Source organism: Octopus sinensis, linkage group LG5, assembly GCF_006345805.1.
Source record: "Octopus sinensis linkage group LG5, ASM634580v1, whole genome shotgun sequence".
NCBI lineage: Eukaryota > Metazoa > Mollusca > Cephalopoda > Octopoda > Octopodidae > Octopus > Octopus sinensis.
In genome coordinates, this window is record NC_043001.1 from 19,975,979 (window position 1) to 19,996,989 (window position 21,011).

Consider the following 21,011-nt stretch of genomic DNA (forward strand, 5'->3'; position numbering starts at 1 on the left):
GAGAGGGAGAGAGAAGAAAAAGGAGAGAGAGAGAGGAAGGAGAGAGAGGGGAAGAAGGAGAGAGAGAGGAAGAAGGAGAGAGAGGGAAGAGAGAGAGAAGAGGAAGATAAGGAGAAAGGAAAGAAAGAGAGGGAAAGAGAGAGGAAGAGGAGAGACGGAGAAGGAGAAGGAGAGAGAAGAAGGAGAGAAGAAGAGAGGAGAGAGAGGAGAAGAGGGAGAGAGAGAGAGGAAAGACGAAGAAGGAGAGAGAGAGGAAGAAGGAGAGAGGAGGAAAGAAGGAGAGAGAGAGGAAGAAGGAGAGAGAGAGGAAGAAGGAGAGAGAGAGGAAGAAGGAGAGAGGGTGGGAGGAGAGAGAGAAATAGAGACAGAGAGACTATGTGGTTGCAAAACCTTCGAGAAATAGCAGCTGAATTCATTCAAACCATATTCTATTAAACTGAAAAAAAGGGTTTGATATACACTATTCCAAGGTGGAAAAAAATAAGATGGAATGGTCACTGCTTGTGTTTCTGTTCTTAGGTCAGTTCAATCAAAACCAACTTGGGGCTAAACAATAACAAAACAACAACAAAAAAACCCCAGTAGCAACAACTAAAGAGTAAATACAGATTACAGGGTTATAAATCATCATCATCATCATCATCGTTTAGCGTCCGTTTTCCATGGGTTTTAGCATGGGTTGGACGGGTCAACTGGGGTCTGTGAAGCTGGAAGGCTTCGTCAGGCCCAGTCAGATCTGGCAGTGTTTCTACGGCTGGATTCCCTTCCTAACGCCAACCACTCCGCGAGTGTAGTGGGTGTTTTTTACGTGCCACCTGCACAGGTGCCAGACAGAGCTGGCGAACGGCCACGAATGGATGGTGCTTTTACGTGTCACCGGCACGGGGCTAGGCGATGCTGGCAACGGACACGAACGGATGGTGCTTTTACGTGCCACCGACACGGGGCCAGACAGATATATGTATATATAGTGTTTATCATCATCATCATCATCATCATTGTTTAATGTCCGCTTTCCATGCTAGCATGGGTTGGATGATTTGACTGGTGAACCAGATGGCTGCACCAGACTCCAATCTGATCTGGCAGAGTTTGTACAGCTTGATGCCCTTCCTAATGCCAACCACTCCAAGAGTGTAGTGGGTACTTTTACATGCCACCGGCATGAGGGCCAGTCAGGCGATACTGGCAATGGCCATGCTCAAATGGTGTTTTTTTTATGTGCCACCTGTACAGGAGCCAGTCCAGCAGCACTGGCAACGACCTCGCTTGAATGTTTTTTCCATGTGCCACCAGCACAAGTGCCAGTAAGGCGATGCAGATAACGATCATGCTTGAATGGTGTTTTTTACGTGCCACCGGCATGGAAGCCAGCTTGTTGCTCTGGCAATGATCATGCTCTGTTTATTTATCTAAAAGACTAAGACATTTAATATTCATTGCAATAAGTATTGTGGAAATGCATGGCTTAGTGTGTTGCACCCATGATTGTAAGATTGTGGTTTCAATTCCTCGACTGTGCAGTGTGTTGTGTTCTTGAGTGAAACATTTCATTTAGCTGGCAAAAATAAGTGATCTTGCACTGGACCGACATCTTGTCCAATGGAGAAATATGTATGCTACAGAATCCAGGAAACTGGCCTTATAGGCCTATAGCTCAGGAAGGATCTTTGATGTTCTTTTTTCACAACTATGTTGTTTGTTCCTTCTTGAACCATGCCTGGCCCGTAAGAGCTGGTTTCTCAGTTTCATTGGCATATAGGTTCCCCACCTGGATGTGATGCCAGTCTGTCACAGGTGAGCTGCTAAATGCAGGTGGAAAGAAAGTTGTGGTGAGTCAGCAGAAGTTCACCATTTACCTTCTACCAGAGCTGTGTGGAACTTAGATGTTTCACTCATAAACACACACATCACCCAGTCTGAGATTCGAACTCATGATCCCTTGCCCATGAGTCCGCTGCTCTAATCACTAGGCCATGTGCCTCCACTTTCACAACTATAATTATTAATTAATCACTATCATCATTATCATTATTATTTAACACTTATTTTTTCCATGCTGGCATGAGATGGATGGTTCAATAGGGCCCAACTAGCTTGAGGGCTGCACTGGTCCCCATGAGTCTGCTGCTCTAATCACTAGGCCATGTGCCTCCACTTTCACAACTATAATTATTAATTAATCACTATCATCATTATCATTATTATTTAACACTTATTTTTTCCATGCAGGCATGAGATGGATGGTTCACCAAGCCCAGCTAGCTTGAGGGCTGCACTGGTCCCCATGAGTCTGCTGCTCTATCACTAGGCCATGTGCCTCCACTTTCACAACTATAATTATTAATTAATCACTATCATCATTATCATTATTATTTAACACTTATTTTTTCCATGCAGGCATGAGATGGATGGTTCACCAGGGCCCAGCTAGCTTGAGGGCTGCACTGGTCCCCATGAGTCTGCTGCTCTAATCACTAGGCCATGTGCCTCCACTTTCACAACTATAATTATTAATTAATCACTATCATCATTATCATTATTATTTAACACTTATTTTTTCCATGCAGGCATGAGATGGATGGTTCACCAGGGCCCAGCTAGCTTGAGGGCTGCACTGGTCCCCAGTGTCTGTTTCGACAAAGTTTCTATGACTGAATGCCCTTCCTTCAAACACCAACCTATAACAACTCACAAACAACAACCTATAATAATCTACAAACACCAGCTTGCAAAACCCTACAAATGCTAATTTGCAGTAACCTACAAACAGCAACCAACAAGCAGAAGTAATGAAACAGTAATGTGAACTGTAAGACATACTCTTAAAGTTTTCCCACCAAACCTCACAACTTTGATTATTATCTGCTGAAGATTTTACTTAATCATCATGCAACATCTCAGAGATGACACATTGCTTCTGCCAAGACATAACTTCTTATAAGAGCCTTAGGCACTGCTGTAAATACACTTCTGAGATTGGCAAGCATAGAATATAATAAAGAAACCGGAATAGTAAAACATTTAGTGCATGTAAAAAGAAATACAGTATATGTAAAAGTACATCTAAAAGGATATATATATATATATAAAGCTGAAGTTGTCTGTGTGTGGCAGGTTTGGTAACCTTCAACTAACACTATCTCCTCCGAGACCCTGTGGCGCAAGTTGACCAAAATTGAATGTATGATAGAAAAAGACTTGCTCTTCATTCTGTAGAAGATAAAATTCAAATCAGACCATTTTAAGACCAAAAATTATTTACATCAAAAAGGTGCTTTTTTTCTATGAAAATCCTTATTTTTTTCAATTTTTGACTGCTGTGTCGACATTTTTCGGTGTATTTCAACCAGAAAAATATTCACTTAAAGAGAATAACAAACTACATATTGCAAAATTTTTACTTTTCAAAAATTCCAATTCTAAAGGGTCGAAACAAACCTGAGCAACGCCGGGCGATACTGCTAGTATATATATATATATATATATCTAAAGTAGTAATAAAATTCAGTTGGAATCCATCAAGCTAATTGTTCCATCACAAAGGGAGATTTTTAGTCATTTGACTGTGGCCACGCTGGAGTACTGCCTTTTTAGTCGAGTAAATCGACCCCAAGACTTATTCTTTGTAAGCCTAGTACTTATTCTATCGATCTTTTGCCGAATTGCTAAGTTACGGGGACATAAACACACCAGCATCGGTTGTCAAGCGATGTTGGGGGGACAAACACAGACACACAAACATATACATAGATATATATATATATGTATATATATATAATAATAATAAATATTAGGGAATATATCCAAATTTACAGGGAAAAAAAATCAGATTTAGGATTAAATCAAATTTTATAGTAAAATATTATAAAATATTATTTGAGACAAAACCACTATTTTGCAAAACAAACAAGGAAAGACTTAATCAATACATAAAATTTTGACTATTATTAAATTTTATGTATTGATTAAGTCTTTCCTTGTTTGTTTTGCAAAATAGTGGTTTTGTCTCAAATAATATTTTATGTATATATATATATATAGGGCCGAGGCTTTCCGCCAACTCAATGACACCTCCTTCTATCCCCTCTGCACTCTAACCCACACGAGCTACCAACAGACGGTATCCTCTACTGTCCCAAGACCTCATCTCGTCCTCCCGTCTCCCCCGCACCGCATCCAACCTAATTGTGCGAACCCCACGTACCCCACCATTTACTTCCTCCCAAAATCCACAACCCAACAACCTGGCCGCCCCATCGTCTCTGCCTGTAACTGCCCCACGGAGCTCATCTCTAAATACCTCGACCGTGTCCTTGCCCCCCTAGTGGCATCTCTTCCCTCCCACATCCACGATACCAACCATGCTCTCCGGCTTTTCAATCTTTCTCCTTTCCTCCCGGCTCCTCCAAAATCCTTTTTACTATGGACATCCAAAGCCTTATACTGTTATCCCTCACCACGAAGGACTGCAGGCCCTTCGACACTTTCTTGACCTCCGCTCTACCCTGTACCTGACACCTCCACACTCATTCGTCTGGCCGAACTTGTCCTTACTCTGAACTGTTCTCGTTCGCGGGCGAGTTCTACATCAGGTCTCGGGAGTGGCCATGGGAACGCGAATGGGCCCCCACTATGCGAACCTGTTCGTTGGCTATGTTGAGGCCCAAATATTCTCTAATTTCACTGGTCCCACTCCTGAACTATATGGTCGTTATATTGACGACATTATCGGTGCCACCTCACTCTCCCGCGAACATCTAGATTCCTTCCTCTCTTTCGTCAATCTTTCCATCCAGCCCTCCACTTCACTTCCACTATCTCCAACACCTCTGTCTCCTTCCTCGACATTTCGGTTAGCATTCTTCACTCCACTCTTACACCTCCATTCACTACAAACACACAGACTCACACTCATACCTCAACTTCTCTTCCTCCCACCCAGAACACACCAAGCTTTCATCCCCTATTCCCAATCCTCCGTCTACGTAGGCTCTGTAGTGACGACCATGACTTTGAGACTCAGTCTCAAGTATGGCTCACCACTTCACCCTACGTGGATACCCCCTCACCACTATCCACACCGCCTTGCCAGAGCACGGTCCGTGGACCGTGTATCTGCTCTCTCCCCGAACCCGCCCTGTAGTCTCCCGCCTCCCTTTTCCCCTCACTTACCACCCCACGACCCTACGTCTCCAACGCACCATTCTTCGAGCTTTCCGTCATCTCCAGTCCGACCCGTCCACTTCACACCTCTTCCCTAACCGACCCCTCCCCTCTTTCAAACGAGCCCACAACCTTCGAGACCTTTTGGTCCATAGCTCCTTCCCTGACCCTACCTCCCAACCGGCTCGTTCCCCTGCTCCCGCCCACGTTGCCGCACTTGCCCTTACCTCTCAAAACACCACCCGCCTCACTAGCACCCACCATCGACCCTATCCCATCATCCACTCCTTCACCTGCACCTCCAGCAATATTATCTATTGCATCTCTTGCTCTCTCTGCAATTCCTTGTACATCGGACAAACGGGACGCCGCTTGGCTGACCGGTTCGCGGAACACCTTCGTGACATCCACCTTGCGAACGACACACCGGTCTCACGCCATTTCGCTCACACGTCACTCCTTGCACACCTATCTGTGTTCGGTTTGTCCTTACACAGAGGCCATCCGGATTCCCGTTTGCGCCGTGAACAGGAATTAATCTTCTCTCTTCGCTCTTATACGCCATTTGGTCTCAACTCTCCCCCCCTCCTCATCTAACCCCCCTCTCCCCCCTCCTCACCTATCCTTTCTCCCCCGACCCCTACTTCTTCAGTCCTCATCCTTTACCCCTACTCCCCTTCCCTTCTTCCCTCTTTCTCCCTCCCTTTCCTCTTCCCTCTGCTCCCTCACTCCCTCTCTCCCCTTCTCTCTCCCCCTTCCCCTCTTTCCTCCTTCATCCCCCTCCTCACCTTCTTCCCCCCATCGTCTCCTTTCCTCCTTCTCCTCCCCCTCTTCTTCCCCTCCCCTTCTCTCCCCCCTCTTCTCCCCCTCCCCCTCTTCTCCTCACTACACCACATGACTTTACACATCACATCACATATGATGTGCCATACTAATACACACACCAACTAATACATACTAATACGTACTAATACATACTAGTACATACTAATACTTACACCAACCCTATACATACACACGTCCAGACCCCGCATACGCACTTATACTCTCTCACACACACACACACACACCTATACATACCAATACGTACTAATACATACTAATACATACTAATACATACACCAACCCCATACATACGCACGTCCAGACCAATCTTACGCACTAATACTCTCTCATACACACACACACACACACACCACACCCTATACATACTAATACATACACCAACCCTATACATACAACACAATCCAGACCCCTCCCACGCACTTTTAGCTGGTCACTCAACCCTTTATCAACCCTATTATCTCCCCTTATTTCGCTCTCGCGTCTCATGTTTGATCTTTGACCTCTGGCCGAAATCAGATCGCCATGTTGATTCGTTAGCTACTGCACGCATTTTTTTTCTCTCCTTCTTTCTGTGTTTTTCTCTCTGTGTATTATTTCTGTTGAAGAGCGTAGGCTCGAAACGTTAAAGACTTGTTTTATTTATATTTTGAGCGCCATACTAATACAATTGTTCGTTTGTCTTCCACCGCCTTCGTCTTTTGTTTATTTTCATAAAGCTTCCCGTATGTATATATATATATATATATATATATATATTATAATCCACACACACACACACATAAGTATATACATATATATGACGTTGCTTCTTTCAGTTTCTGTATATCAAATGCACTCACAAGGCTTTGGTCGGCCCAACACTATAGTAAAGGACACTTGCCCAAGGTGCCATGCAGTGGGACCGAACCTGGAATGGGACTGAACCAGGAACCATGTGGTTTGTAAGCAAGCTACTTACCACACAGCCACTCCTACGCCTATATGTACATTTTACTATGAAAATTGATTCAATGTTTTCTTTTGTCTCTCCTGTGTAGATGACAATCTCAAGTGAAAGAAATGTTTCAACTGCAGAGGAGGTAAAGGTCCACTATGAGCTGTCAACTTCTGAACATAAAATCTCAGTCATATAAATAGTTATCTACAAAAATTCTAGTTCTAATGTGTCTGGGGAGAGTCATTTTCTTTTTGTGCCTTATAATGTAACACACTCACCAGTGAAATTTCCACTTATTTCTTATTTTTATTTTCCTAAAATTTTCATTGCGTCAAGACTATTGAAACGGTTGCAAGAGACAACGAAAATTTTAGGAAAATAAAAATAAGAAATAAGTGGAAATTTCACCAGTGAGTGTGTTACATTATAAGGCACAAAAAGAAAATGACTCTCCCCAGACACAACAGAATATGCTTCAACACACGAACTCATGTAAAGGATCTTGCAAACCAAATCCAAAAACGAAATCTAGTTCTAATGTATTATCAAATTCTAACTCCTAATAATACTTCATAATGAAGCAATAATTTTGTTGGATATTAGAAAGGCATTTTGTTTATAGAGGAATAATTGATATATTGAACAATGGTAATTGTCACATGATACAACTAATAATGATTATAACATGTAGTTATCTCTTCTTATTTCTTTACTGCCTACAAGGGGCTAAACATAGAGGGGACAAACAAGGACAGACAAAGAGATTAAGTTGATTACATCAACCCCAGTGCATAACTGGTACTTAATTTATCGACCCTGAAAGGATGAAAGGCAAAGTCGACCTCAGCGGAATTTGAACTCAGAACATAAAGACAGACAAAATACCTATTTCTTTACTACCCACAAGGGGCTAAACACAGAGGAAACAAACAAGGACAGACAAAGGGATTAAGTCGATTATATCGACCCCAGTGCGTAACTGGTACTTAATTTATTGACCCCCTAAAGGATGAAAGGTAAAGTCGACCTCAGCGGAATTTGAACTCAGAACATAAAGACAGACAAAATACCTATTTCTTTACTACCCACAAGGGACTAAACACAGAGGAGACAAACAAGAACACACAGACGGATTAAGTCGATTATATCGACTCCAGTGTGTAACTGGTACTTAATTTTTCGACCCCGAAAGATGAAAGGCAAAATCGATCCCGGTGGAATTTGAACTCAGAATGTAGCGGCAGACAAAATACCGCTAAGCATTTCGCCCGGTGTGCTAACATTTCTGCCAAGCTCGCTGCCTCGTGTAGTTATCTACAAGATAGTTATCTGCAGTTATCTCTTCTTTCCATCACAATGTCTAGTCTTTGTTGCAGTATGGTAGCTTGAATGCTTTAATGACCCTAAGAGCTATGTTTGTGGAGCGCAAGTTCCTGGTAGCACCTTCCATGCGGGACAGTTCAAAGGACAGAGGCAAGGCTAATATGAGCCACCTCTTCCCAGAGGTAAAAATGGGTTTATGTAGGACCAACAACCTTATCTTGAAAAAAGCAAAGTTACAGAAGCACTGATGACAATTCAAAACCAACAAGACCAGGGAAATGAAGGACAGCCCAGACTTGAGAACAATGGAGAAAAGTCAGCAATGACCTATGCTCCACAAGGAGCAAAGGGCTTAAGTAAGTAGCATCTCTCCTTATATACTGTGACTAACAGAGGGCCTCTTTACAGGGATCAGTTTTTCAACAGTGTTCGATGAGAGCCTTATATTTTTTTAACTATATTACTTAAATAGGTGGTGAACTGGCAGAGTCGTTAGAGCATTTAACAGACTACCAAATGGTAGTTGTTCTTACTCTCTGCACTCTGAGTTCAAATCTCACCAAGGTCATTTGATATTGTTGTATGAGACCACAAGGAAAAGATATGTTCTGTAGTGGAAATTAGCTACTCTCTGGACACCAACATGGTCTGAAAAATACATGCAGTCTCTTGCTTTCAATTTCAAAGTGCTCTACTCTAGCATTACACACACGTGTGTGTGTGTATAGAATGCAAAATAGAAAACCAAACTGTCAAATTGGATTATGATAGCCTTTTATGACTTCCCATTCGGTTTTCCCTGAATACTCAAAGTGTGTCTTGATAGCTGATATCTTTATATTAATATGCAACAACAACAAAAGAAAACAGAATAAAGTACTGTCTTCAAGGTATATTTAAAACAAACAAATTCAGTCTGAATTCTCAAAAAAGGAAGAGTCTGTTGGTAAAATATTTTGCAAGTACAAATGGAACACAAACATACAATTAGTCAAATCAAAGCATATTGTTCATTAGTATTTTTGGATGACATAAACAAACCAATATATATTATTGATAGCAGGTTTTAGTAAAAGTTATACAAGTTATAGGCGTAGGAGTGACTGTGTGGTAAGTAGCTTGCTTACCAACCACATGGTTCCGGGTTCAGTCCCACTGTGTGGCACATTGGGCAAGGGTCTTCTACTATAGCCTCGGGCCGACCAAAGCCTTGTGAGTGGATTTGGTAGACAGAAACTGAAAGAAACCTGTCATATATATGTATATATATATGTGTGTGTGTATGTTTGTGTGTCTGTTTGTCCCCCCAACATCGCTTGACAACTGATGCTGGTGTGTTTATGTCCCCGTAACTTAGCGGTTCAGCAAAAGAGACCAATAGAGTAAGTACTAGGCTTACAAAGAATAAGTCCTGGGGCCGATTTGCTCGACTAAAAGCAGTGCTCCAGCATGGCCACAGTCAAATGACAGAAACAAGTAAGAGAGTTAAAGAGTAAGTTTGAGCAAAATAAGAAGTTTTTAAAAAATGGCACTTCAAAACATTCCTCTGTTTTTATTCAATTGAAAATGTTGGTGCATGTTACTGTAAATTGCTAAAAGGGATTTTCAGATTGTCAATGATTAAAGATAGTGCATAAATTATTTCTTAAGGAATCTGCTTACTCCATGTTCTGTTTAGAAGACTGCTAAATATTTATCTTTACTCTAAATGTCAAAAACTAAAACCATATTACAGAATTGAAATTGGTTCTCAGCTCTTTTATTTGGGTGACATACATAGGATCGAGATTTTATCCTGTATAACAACCATAAAAAATTCTACTTTGCAGGATTCTTATCATGCATATAATGTTGGCTGAACGTTTGCTAAAAAAACTCAGAATCCGTGCCCCAGAATACCACATTACGATCACTGTTCCAGAGCTGTCATTGTTTGACGTCCTATTTTTTTGGTATGATTTGTCATTTAGCTTTTTTCAAAGTCATTTAGATAGATTTAATTAAGCTTTTCTATGGCAATTAATCTAATTCTAACCTACTTAATGTTTTGGGCCTAATTTTCAGTCAGTGGGACAGAGATTAGGTAACTTGCGCACAGTATGTGATGATATATAATCTAAGAAGCTGATACTTGATAATAAATAACATGATACATAATTTATTAATTAAAATACCTAAGGTGGCGAGCTGGCAGAAATGTTAGCACGCTGGGCAAAATGCTTAGTGGTATTTCGTCTCTCTTTACGTTCTGAGTTCAAATTCCGCCGAGGTCGACTTTGCCTTTCATCCTTTCAGGGTTGATAAATTAAGTACCAGTTATGCACTGGGGTCGATGTAATCAGCTTAATCTGTTTATCTGTCCTTGTTTGTCCCCTCTGTGTTTAGGCTCTTGTGGGTAGTAAAGAAATAGGTATTTCATCTTTTTTTACATTCTGAGTTCAAATTCTGCCAAGTTTACTTTGCCTTTCATCCTTTCAGAGTCAATAAATTAAGTACCAGTTGTGTACTGGGGTTGATCTAATCGACTAGCTCCATTCCCCCCAAATTTCAGGCCTTGTGCCTAGAGTAATGATTACAGCATGGAAAACAGATGTTAAACAATGATGATGATATATATACATGTATATACATACTATATATATATAAAACTGAGAATGTGTGTCTGTCTGTCTGTCTCTGTGTATCTGTATGTGTGCATCACTAAGACTTGAGAACTACCCAATTTTAATATATATATATATATATATATATTGGTGTGGGCGTGGCTGTCTGCTAAGAACCTAGTTTCCCAACCACATAGTTCCGGGTTCATTCCCACTGTGTGGCACCTTGGGCAAGTGTCTCTACTATAGTCTCGAGCTGACCAGTCGAACAACACTTGTTGTTCTATCCTGTTATTTGTATTTGTGTAACATTCTCCATTTTTTCCCATCCTTGATTTCATATACATTCGCTGCTTTCTTCCAAAGAATCCAATGCTCTTAGCTTAGTTTTTCCTTGCGGCTGGCCAGATTGGAGCAATCTCGAGTATAACCAGCCGAAATTGCAAAGATAATCTGGAACTCGACTGAGGAAAGAAAACTCCAAATGACCCGTCCTTGTTTTCTTTGTATCGTCTATCTGGATGTTTTGTTGTCCCTTTTTTGTATAACCTTACTGTCTGGATGTTTTGCATTCTTGTTCCATTTTGTATTTTATATATATATATATATATGTTTGTGTGTCTGTTTGTCCCCCCACCATCGTTTGACATCGGATGTTGGTGTGTTTACATCCCCGTAACTTAGCAGTTCAGCAAAAAAGAGAGCAATAGAGTATGTACAAGGCTTACAAAGAATAAGTCCTGGGGTTGATTTGTATGACTAAAGGCAGTGCTTCAGCATGGCCACATTTAAATGACTGAAACAAATAAAAGAATAAGAATATATATATATATATATATATATATATATATATACTTTTATCAAAACTGCCAAATTATCACAAAACCGTTACTCAGAGTTTCAAGTTTCTATTCATCGCATAGTTATAATGAATGGGGAATGTGAAACTCTGAGTAACAGTTTTGAGATAATTTTGCAGTTTTAATAAAAGCGTATTACTCTAGCTTTGGAATTCAAGTACTGTTTTTTGCATCCTATTTTGCACTTATGTGCTCACCTGCGCGCATGTGTGTGTGCATAGACACATATACGCACACGTGCGCGCACGCACACATATATTGTGAGAATAATTATAATCCAAGTGTCAACACTTCATGTAGGAACGTGGTTGGTGTAGCATTCTGTTAACTGAATGTGCATTGGTTAAATTCGAATTGTTTAGAAAGGGGAACACTGGAAATCCAAGTTATAATCCAATAGGCATAATATATGCCTCACTGAGTGTATAATAATAATAATAATAATAATAATAATAATAATAATAGTAATAATAATAATAATAATAATAATAATAATAATAATAATAATAATAATTATAATTTAAATGAGGAAAATAGAAATTTAAAATTGATGTTACGATCGTTTCAGTAAACGGGCACTTTTTTTTATATTCCATACCACATTTATAGATATGTAGTGTATACGATATATGCAACATATGCAATAAAATAAAAATTACTATTGTTCATTCAATTTGATTAGACATCATTATCCGAAACATAATCGACTTAAGAAATAAACATGTGTTGCACGATAAATTTATAACATTTCCTAGACATGTTGACGCCATTCAAATGCGCAAGCGAGCGTATATGTGTGTACGTTTGTCTCCTTGTTTTGATATGCAATAATCGTAAATGGATGTCTTAAGCGGTGGCATTCCCCTCCAATCTTCCATGAAAATGTTTGGCAAAACATGTGAGGATTGAGGACAGGAAAGGCATCCTGACATAGAAAAATCTACTTCAATAAGCTCCACTTGACTCATGCAAGCATGAAAAATGGACGTCAAAACGATGATGATGTGTTTGTGTGTGTATATATGTATGTGTGTTTGTGCACGCATTTGTATATATTTAATGAGAATATAACAATATTTTAGTTGTTTCGTTGAATGAAAACCACAATGTATGAGTAGGATGAGAATTTTGAGGAAAAAATTTCGTGACTATGGCCATTAAACAGAAACAATAGCAAGGCATTACATGAAAACATACATAGAAAGCAAAATAGTCAATGCATTTATAAATGGACAGACAAACGGCAAATAGTCCCCCACAAATACACAGTTGCATCAGTCGCATTCGTAGACATACATAAATTCACAATACATTATACATAATAGATCAAACTCAATACATGCTTACAATACGCAACAGATACACGCCATACACGTTCATAAGCATCACAATATTTGTTCAGTTTCTGATGGATTTATTCAATAATGATGTTGGAGATAAACGTCACTGGCTGCCAATATTGATGGCAGGACGGAGTCAGATGTTAAAATGTATGTTTAGTCAACTTCATATTAACAGTGATGCAATAATATGGGAGAATAAAGTAATAAAGTGTCTGACATTATGGTTTGCAAAGCATGTTTCTGTTGCTCTGTTTTAGCAGCATTAGCGATATGCTGAAATCTGCGACATATCGATAAAAAGAAACATCGTTATAAATATAATAGTTTCACAAACCAATGAGGTCGCTTGAACAGCTAGAAATAGCAGCTAAATCTCCCTCAAATTACATTCTAATGTCTTAAAAAATAGACACATTGGATAATGTAGTTTGGGGATCTTTTCGGTTTGAACGGCAGTTTTTAGCATAATTTCTAGGTAACTAAAAAATTTTAACTTCGTATACTGGTAGAATGTGTTTATAAAACATCTTTTTCTCTTGGCTTTATTGAGAAAATTCTATGGTTTGTAAGATATTTGTTGTTGTTTTTCTTCAATTTCTGCAATTTCAACCAATCAATGACGTCTATTGGAGGTGAATACATTCTGTGCCGTATGAATATGTCCCTTGTTTAAGAAACAGATTGGGTTTATTTACATTTCTGAAGAAAAAAAGATACCCTTCCCCCCACCCCTAACCCTAACTAACCCAAACTCTAACCCTAACCCTAAAACAGATTGAAATGCAATGGATCGGTACTAGGGTCATAATTATGAGTGACAATTTCATATGACACCACTAGAAAAAAACTGCCGTTCAAACCGAAAAGATCCAGATAATGTAGTCCTAGGTAGATAAAGTAGGGTGATCACTGTCGCAAAACCTTTGATGATAGGTCTACTCAATCATGGTTGACCCAGGGTTAAACGACAGCAAAGAAATTCACTCATCCATGAATACTTTGCCAGTCATTAATGTGCAAAAATAAGTTTTGCTTCTGCTTAAAAGTACATATTATGATAAAGAAATTAAGTTAATCCAAACATATTGAAGTTTTAAATTGGATATATGAAATTCACAAAAAATGATGAAATTTCTGTTTTTTAAAAAAAATGAATTATTTATATTATCGATATTTTCTCCTGATATATAACACAGACTTTCATATCTGTCAAACTTTCTATATTTTCATTTAAAAGATGTTAAAATTCACTCATTACCATATGAAAAGATTCAATCTTAGAATGGCTCATCATAATCATAGCCTAATCTAAATAAAGATGTGTTCAGCAAACTGTTCTTACACAACTTTATTCATAGTTTCTTAATGATAATCTTTTTCTCTTTCTTTCTGTCATATATAATCTCAGTTTGATCCTGCTGTGTGGCATTTTAAGAAATTATCTTCCATCACAGTCTCAGGTAAATGTATGAAAATCTATCAGAAGTGTTCTTGCTCATGGGCAGTAGACTTAAATTCCTTGGTGACATTAGGAAAATTGCTCAATTGCAAACATTTAGGTGAGAGTTTTTGGTTTGAGAATAGCTTCCATTCTTCTTCACACTAGTCAAGGAGGTCCAAACCGTTTTAACCAAATTAGATCTGACCTAAATGTTGACACTGGAGCAATTCTGTTAATGTCGCCAAGACCAGGTGGTGGTGGTGGTGTTATACAAATTAGAATATCTCAGCTTATACTAACTTAGCACATTTTAAGTAGATTAGATCCATTGAAAGAATGTTTTAAGTCACGTTAAATCAAGATCAAAGGAAGGTGGTGAATAGACAGAATCGTAAGCATGCCAGACAAATTGTTTAGTGACAAGCATTTCTTCTGGTTATTACAATCTGAGTTCAAATTCTACTGAGGTTAACTTTGCCTTCCACCCTCTTACAGATTGATGAAATAAGTACCAGTTGAGCACTGAGATTCAACTGGTCCTCTCCCACAAAATTTATACTAGAGGCACAAGGCTTATAGTAGAAAGAAGAAAAAAATGAAGGTCATAGGAGCTACCTTTCGACTTTTGACTAGGCCATTTAAAAAAAAGAACCTCGCTACATGATTTCTTTAAAATAAATAATAAATAAATGCGCCCTTTTAAAGCCTAGCCAGGCTCATGGGCCTGGTTTCCCGGTTTCAATGGCATATGTGTTCCCCAGCTGGACAGGACGCCAGTCCATCGCAACGTTACTCATTTTTGCCAGCTGAGTGGACTGGAGCAACGTGAAATGAAGTGCTTTGCTCAAGAACACAACGCGTCGCCCAGTCAAAGAATCGAAACCACAATCTTACGATCATGATGCTGACACCCTAACCACTAAGCCACGCGCCTCCACTTGCGCCCTTTTAAAGCCTAGCCAGGCTCATGGGCCCAGTTTCCCGGTTTTGATGGCATATGTGTTCCCCAGCTGGACAGGACGCCAGTCCATTGCAACGTTACTCATTTTTGCCAGCTGAGTGGACTGGAGCAACGTGAAATGAAGTGCTTTGCTCAAGAACACAACGCGTCGCCCAGCCCAAGAATCGAAACCACAATCTTACGATCATGATGCTGACACCCTAACCACTAAGCCATGTACCTCCACACACAAGATTTCTTTATGGAACATAACTCACTGCATTTTTATTCAATAAACTTTACAATTTCATTACTTCAAATTTTCAAGTATCATTATTAGTTTCCGTGTCTATTTTCCTACCTAATGCTTCTTACAAATATAAGTTCTGATACCCTTTTTTAAGTTACTCTTTTACTCTTTTACTCTTTTACTTGTTTCAGTCAGTTGACTGCGGCCATGCTGGAGCATCGCTTTTAGTCGAGCAACTCGACCCCGGGACTTATTCTTTGTAAGCCCAGTACTTATTCTATCGGTCTCTTTTGCTGAACCGCTAAGTGACGGGGACATAAACACACCAGCATCGGTTGTCAAGCAATGCTAGGGGGACAAACACAGATGCACAAACATACATGCACACACACACACACATATATATATATATATATATATATATACATATATACGACGGGCTTCTTTCAGTTTCCGTCTACCAAATCCACTCACAAGGCATTGGTCGGCCCGAGGCTATAGTAGAAGACACTTGCCCAAGGTGCCACGCAGTGGGACTGAACCCGGAACCATGTGGTTGGTAAGCAAGCTACTTACCACACAGCCAGTAGGGATTTGAAGTTACATTTCTATTCATCATTGCATAACAAACAAGCCAAGATTTTGAGTTCTAGCTGTAATTCTTTAACTCTAAATAAACAGTATGTAAAGTAAAGTTTATATATGCTTCAGTAGCACTCAGTATAAACTTTAAAGTACTAAGCTATCACTTAAATTTCGAGTCAGCTTGTTCACTTCCTTTGTTTTAGTTATGATGTAATACTTATTTACGTTCCTTTTGCTTTATAACATAGCTAAGATTTCTCATTAACAATTAGCTTATTCCAGATGTTGGCAAGTATATCAAAATGGAAAAGCTTATGCCTCAGATTACTTTTGAAACTATTCTCAATTGTTTAGGTATATATATGTAGATGTGTGTATGTGTGTGTGTAAATGAGAGAGAAAGTGAGACAGAGAAAGCAAGAGAGAAAGTGAGAGAAGGAAAGAGATAGAGAAAGCAAGAGAGAGAGAGAAGGAAAGAGATAGAGAAAGCAAAAGAGAGAGAGATGTTAGCTCCCGAAATAGTTGTCCTTTAGCAGTCAGCTGTCATTTGTAATGTACTAATATTCTATGTCCAAATCTCCTGGCAACTGCGACCACTATACCATTCATCATTGTTTTTATTACCTTTGATTGTTCATTAGAAATTAATTACCGATTATTCATGAAAGAGGTCAAGAATTTTAACATTACTGTTTGCAAAGGCCATGGCTTCCAGAGGTTAATGTTATTTTGACAACAGCTTTCATTTCTATCCTTAAAAATCTACTAACTTATTATGGAATATTATTAGCATCTAATGAAATTTAAAAGCAATGACAGACTATTAATGGTCATTTTCATGTAAATCTATCTTACACTGTTTTAACCAGTTCCTTTTCCAAATACTGTCAGTATTCTATGGCTACTTATAATGACTCCCTTAGATTTGTATTTAGAGCTTTATTACCTCTGCCTCAGTGAAGGCAAAGGTGTTGTTTTAAGTCGTGTTTGTTTGTCTGTGGACAAGATATCTCAAGAACTGCTGGATGGATTCAGATGAAACTTTCAGGGATGTTTGGCCTTGCGACTGACACGAACAGGAGTGGCTGTGTGGTAAGTAGCCTGCTTACCAGCCACATGGTTCCGGGTTCAGTCCCACTGCGTGGCATCTTGGGCAAGTGTCTTCTGCTATAGCCCCGGGCCGACCAATGCCTTGTGAGTGGATTTGGTAGACGGAAACTGAAAGATGCCCGTCGTATATATGTATATATATATATATATATATATATATATATATGTATGTGTGTGTTTGTGTGTCTGTGTTTGTCCCCCTAGCATTGCTTGACAACTGATGCTGGTGTGTTTACGTCCCCGTCACTTAGCGGTTTGGCAAAAGAGACCAATAGAATAAGTACTAGGCTTACAAAGAATAAGTCCCGAGGTTGATTTGCTCGACTAAATGCGGTGCTCCAGCATGGCCGCAGTCAAATGACTGAAACAAGTAAAAGAGTAAAGAGAACTGATTAGATTTGGGGATCGATCTGGTTCCAGACAAGGATTCTGGATTATTTTTCCTGTTTCTTTTTACTTAATTTTTGAGAGCGGTCAGGTTCATTTTTAAGTACTCTCGTTTGTGAGAGCAGAGGAATTTATTTCGGATATTCTCATCTTAAAAAATAATCTCTGACTAATCATTGAGAGAACGTTGGTGTTGTCTTGACGGAGGTTTGCACTCTCTGAGGGCTCTTGTTTAATCTATTTTCCTGTTAGTTTCGGTTTAATGAACTGTGTCATTCATAATTTTAAAGAACAGGGATCAAACTTCGTGTCTGTCACATTCTAGGCAACTGTGCTACCTAGTACACTTCAGTGCTATTTTTCTTCTATCTTTTACTTGTTTCAGTTATTAAACTGCAGCCATGCTGGGGCAACACCTCAAATGAATAGACCCCAGTGCTTAATTTTTGTTTTAAGCCTAGTACTTATCCTTCCAGTTTCTTTTATCTAACCATTAAATTATGGGGGCATAAACACACCACACCAGTTATCAAGTGATGGTGTGGGACAAACACAGACACAGATACACATGCATACACACACACACACACACACACACACACACACACACACACACACACATGCATGCATGCATGTTCAAAAATGTACACATACAGGCGCAGGAGTGGCTGTGTGGTAAGTAGCTTGCTTACCAACCACATGGTTCCGGGTTCAGTCCCACTGCGTGGCATCTTGGGCAAGTGTCTTCTACTATAGCATCAGGCCGACCAAAGCCTTGTGAGTGGATTTGGTAGACGGAAACTGAAAGAAGCCTGTTGTATATATGTATACATGTATGTGTGTGTGTTTATATATGTTTGTGAGTCTGTGTTTGTCCCCCCCAACATCGCTTGACAACCGATGCTGGTGTGTTTACATCCCCGTAACTTAGCAGTTCGGCAAAAGAGACCAATAGAATAAGTACTAAGCTTACAAAGAATAAGTCCTGGGGTCGATTTGCTCAACTAAAGGTGGTGCTCTGGCATGGCCACAGTCAAATGACTGAAACAAGTAAAAGAGTAAAAGAGTAAGCATAATTAGATGCTCATACACATAAACAGAAGGAGAGACTGAGAGAGAGGAGGGAGAGAAAGAGATCAACATTAAAAGAAGAGAAACACTAAAATATTTGATATGAAATAAACTTACAAGAGAATGTGAACTGATTCTTTTGTTTTGAAATATCTCGAAGCACACACCTAAAGCAATAAATTATAGCATGTAAGTATTAGATTGAAAACCTTTTTGGACTCCATGGATAGCCTTCATTATTTTCTATCTAAATGGAGTTTTTACCACCCACTATTTTATGTGCTATTATTAATATCTTTATGTGTGTGCTTTGTGATATTCTAAAAGAGGATTAATACATTTATATTATTTTTTACAGAAGTTAAGGTGGTGAGCTGGCAGAAACGTTAGCATGCCAGGCGAAATTCTCAACAGCATTTCGTTTGTCGCTACGTTCTGAGTTCAAATTCCGCCGAGGTCAACTTTGCCTTTCATCCTTTTGGGGTCGATTAAATAAGTACCAGTTATGCACTGGGGTCGATATAATCGACTTAATCCATTTGTCTGTCCTTGTTTGTCCTCTCTGTGTTTAGCCCCTTGTGGGTAGTAAAGAAATAGGTATTTCGTCTGCCGTTACGTTCTGAGTTCAAATTCTGCCGAGGTCAACTTTGCCTTTCATCCTTTCAGGGTCGATTAAATAAGTACCAGTTATGCACTAGGGTCGATCTAATTGACTTAATCTGTTTGTCTGTCCTTGTTTGTCCCCTCTCTGTTTATCCTTTTGTGGGCAATAATAAAAAAAAATATTATAAGGTGGTGAGCTGACAGAATTATTGGCATGCCAGAGAAACTACTTCATGGCATTTTGTCTGTCTTTGCATTTTGAGTTGACTTAGCCTTTCATCCTTTCGGGATCTATGAAATTTGTATCAATTGAGCACAGGGATCAATATAATCAATTAGCCCTCTTCCACCAAAATTCTGGCTTTGTACTCACTGCCAGATTTACTATTGTGTTTAGGTGTGCTTAAGCACAGGGCCTCATTTCACCAGGAGGGGCCCATCTTCCTGTCCCCAAAAGTTTTTATTTTGAATTTCCTGAGCATGTATGTCTGACTGTCCAAATAAGGGACCTCATAACTTAACTAGCACAAGGCCTCATAACATAACTAGCATAGGGTCTCATTTGTCCTAAATCCCGCACTGTACGTACTATTATTTATATCTTTACATCTGTACTTTGAGATATTTTAAAACAGAATTAACACATTTATATTATTTTTTTACAGAAGTTAGGATGGCAACCTGGCAGCAGAATTATTAACATGCAGGACAAAAATACTTAGTGAGATTTCGTCAGTCTTTATGTTCTGAGTTCAAATTCTGCTGCTGACTTTTCCTTTCATCCTTTTGTGGGGATTGATAAAATAAGAACCAGTTATGTACAGGGATCAGTGTAATCAACCAAACCTCTTCCCACAAAACTTTAGGTTTTGTGCCTATAGTAGAGAGGATTATTTTTACAGAAGTTTGTTTAAAAAAATAGATTCAGATTAATCTTACGGCCATCTCACGTTGAAAGCACCGGTTCTCGTCTGATCACCGAAGTTAAGCAACGTCGAGCCTAGTCAGTACTTAGATGGGTGACCGCTTGGGAAACCTAGGTGCAGTAAGCATAGCACATTCTCAATGGCGGTGCCCCAGCATGGCCACAGCTCGTGAGCTGAAACTAGATAAAATAAAAAAAAATAAAATAAAATAATCTCTTGATGTATATCAAATGACAAATAAAAATTCCCTGAAGAGACAAATGCATTAAACTTTGAATTGGTTAACAATTATACTTCACTTCTTATTTATTCAATTATTAGAGTAAAGAGTAAATATTGTTCTAAATTTAGTTGAAGCTACTGTGAGACACTTTGAATAGTTGCTCTTAAAACACACCCAACCCCTGGCAAAGTTCTTTTGCAAGCTTGGACATGAACTTAAATGCTGTTAGATTAAACATATTTCATAGAGAGAATGTTAACAATACGTTAACTGGGCAAAAAAATCAGTTTAAAAATATTACAAGCATAGCTGTTTAGGATTTCTATAGATCCTTCTACTACTTTTAGCAACAGCAGCAGCAGCAGTAGCGGAAGGCAGTGGCGGTGGTGGTGGTGGT

At 39.2% G+C, this 21,011-nt stretch overlaps 1 non-coding gene across 1 annotated transcript; it reads left to right on the forward strand.

The window, feature by feature from the left end:
• Positions 1-20,398: 20,398 nt before the first annotated feature.
• On the forward strand, positions 20,399-20,517 carry LOC115212446. Its single transcript, XR_003881727.1, has one exon. It is a non-coding gene; the product is annotated as a 5S ribosomal RNA (ribosomal RNA).
• Positions 20,518-21,011: the final 494 nt, after the last annotated feature.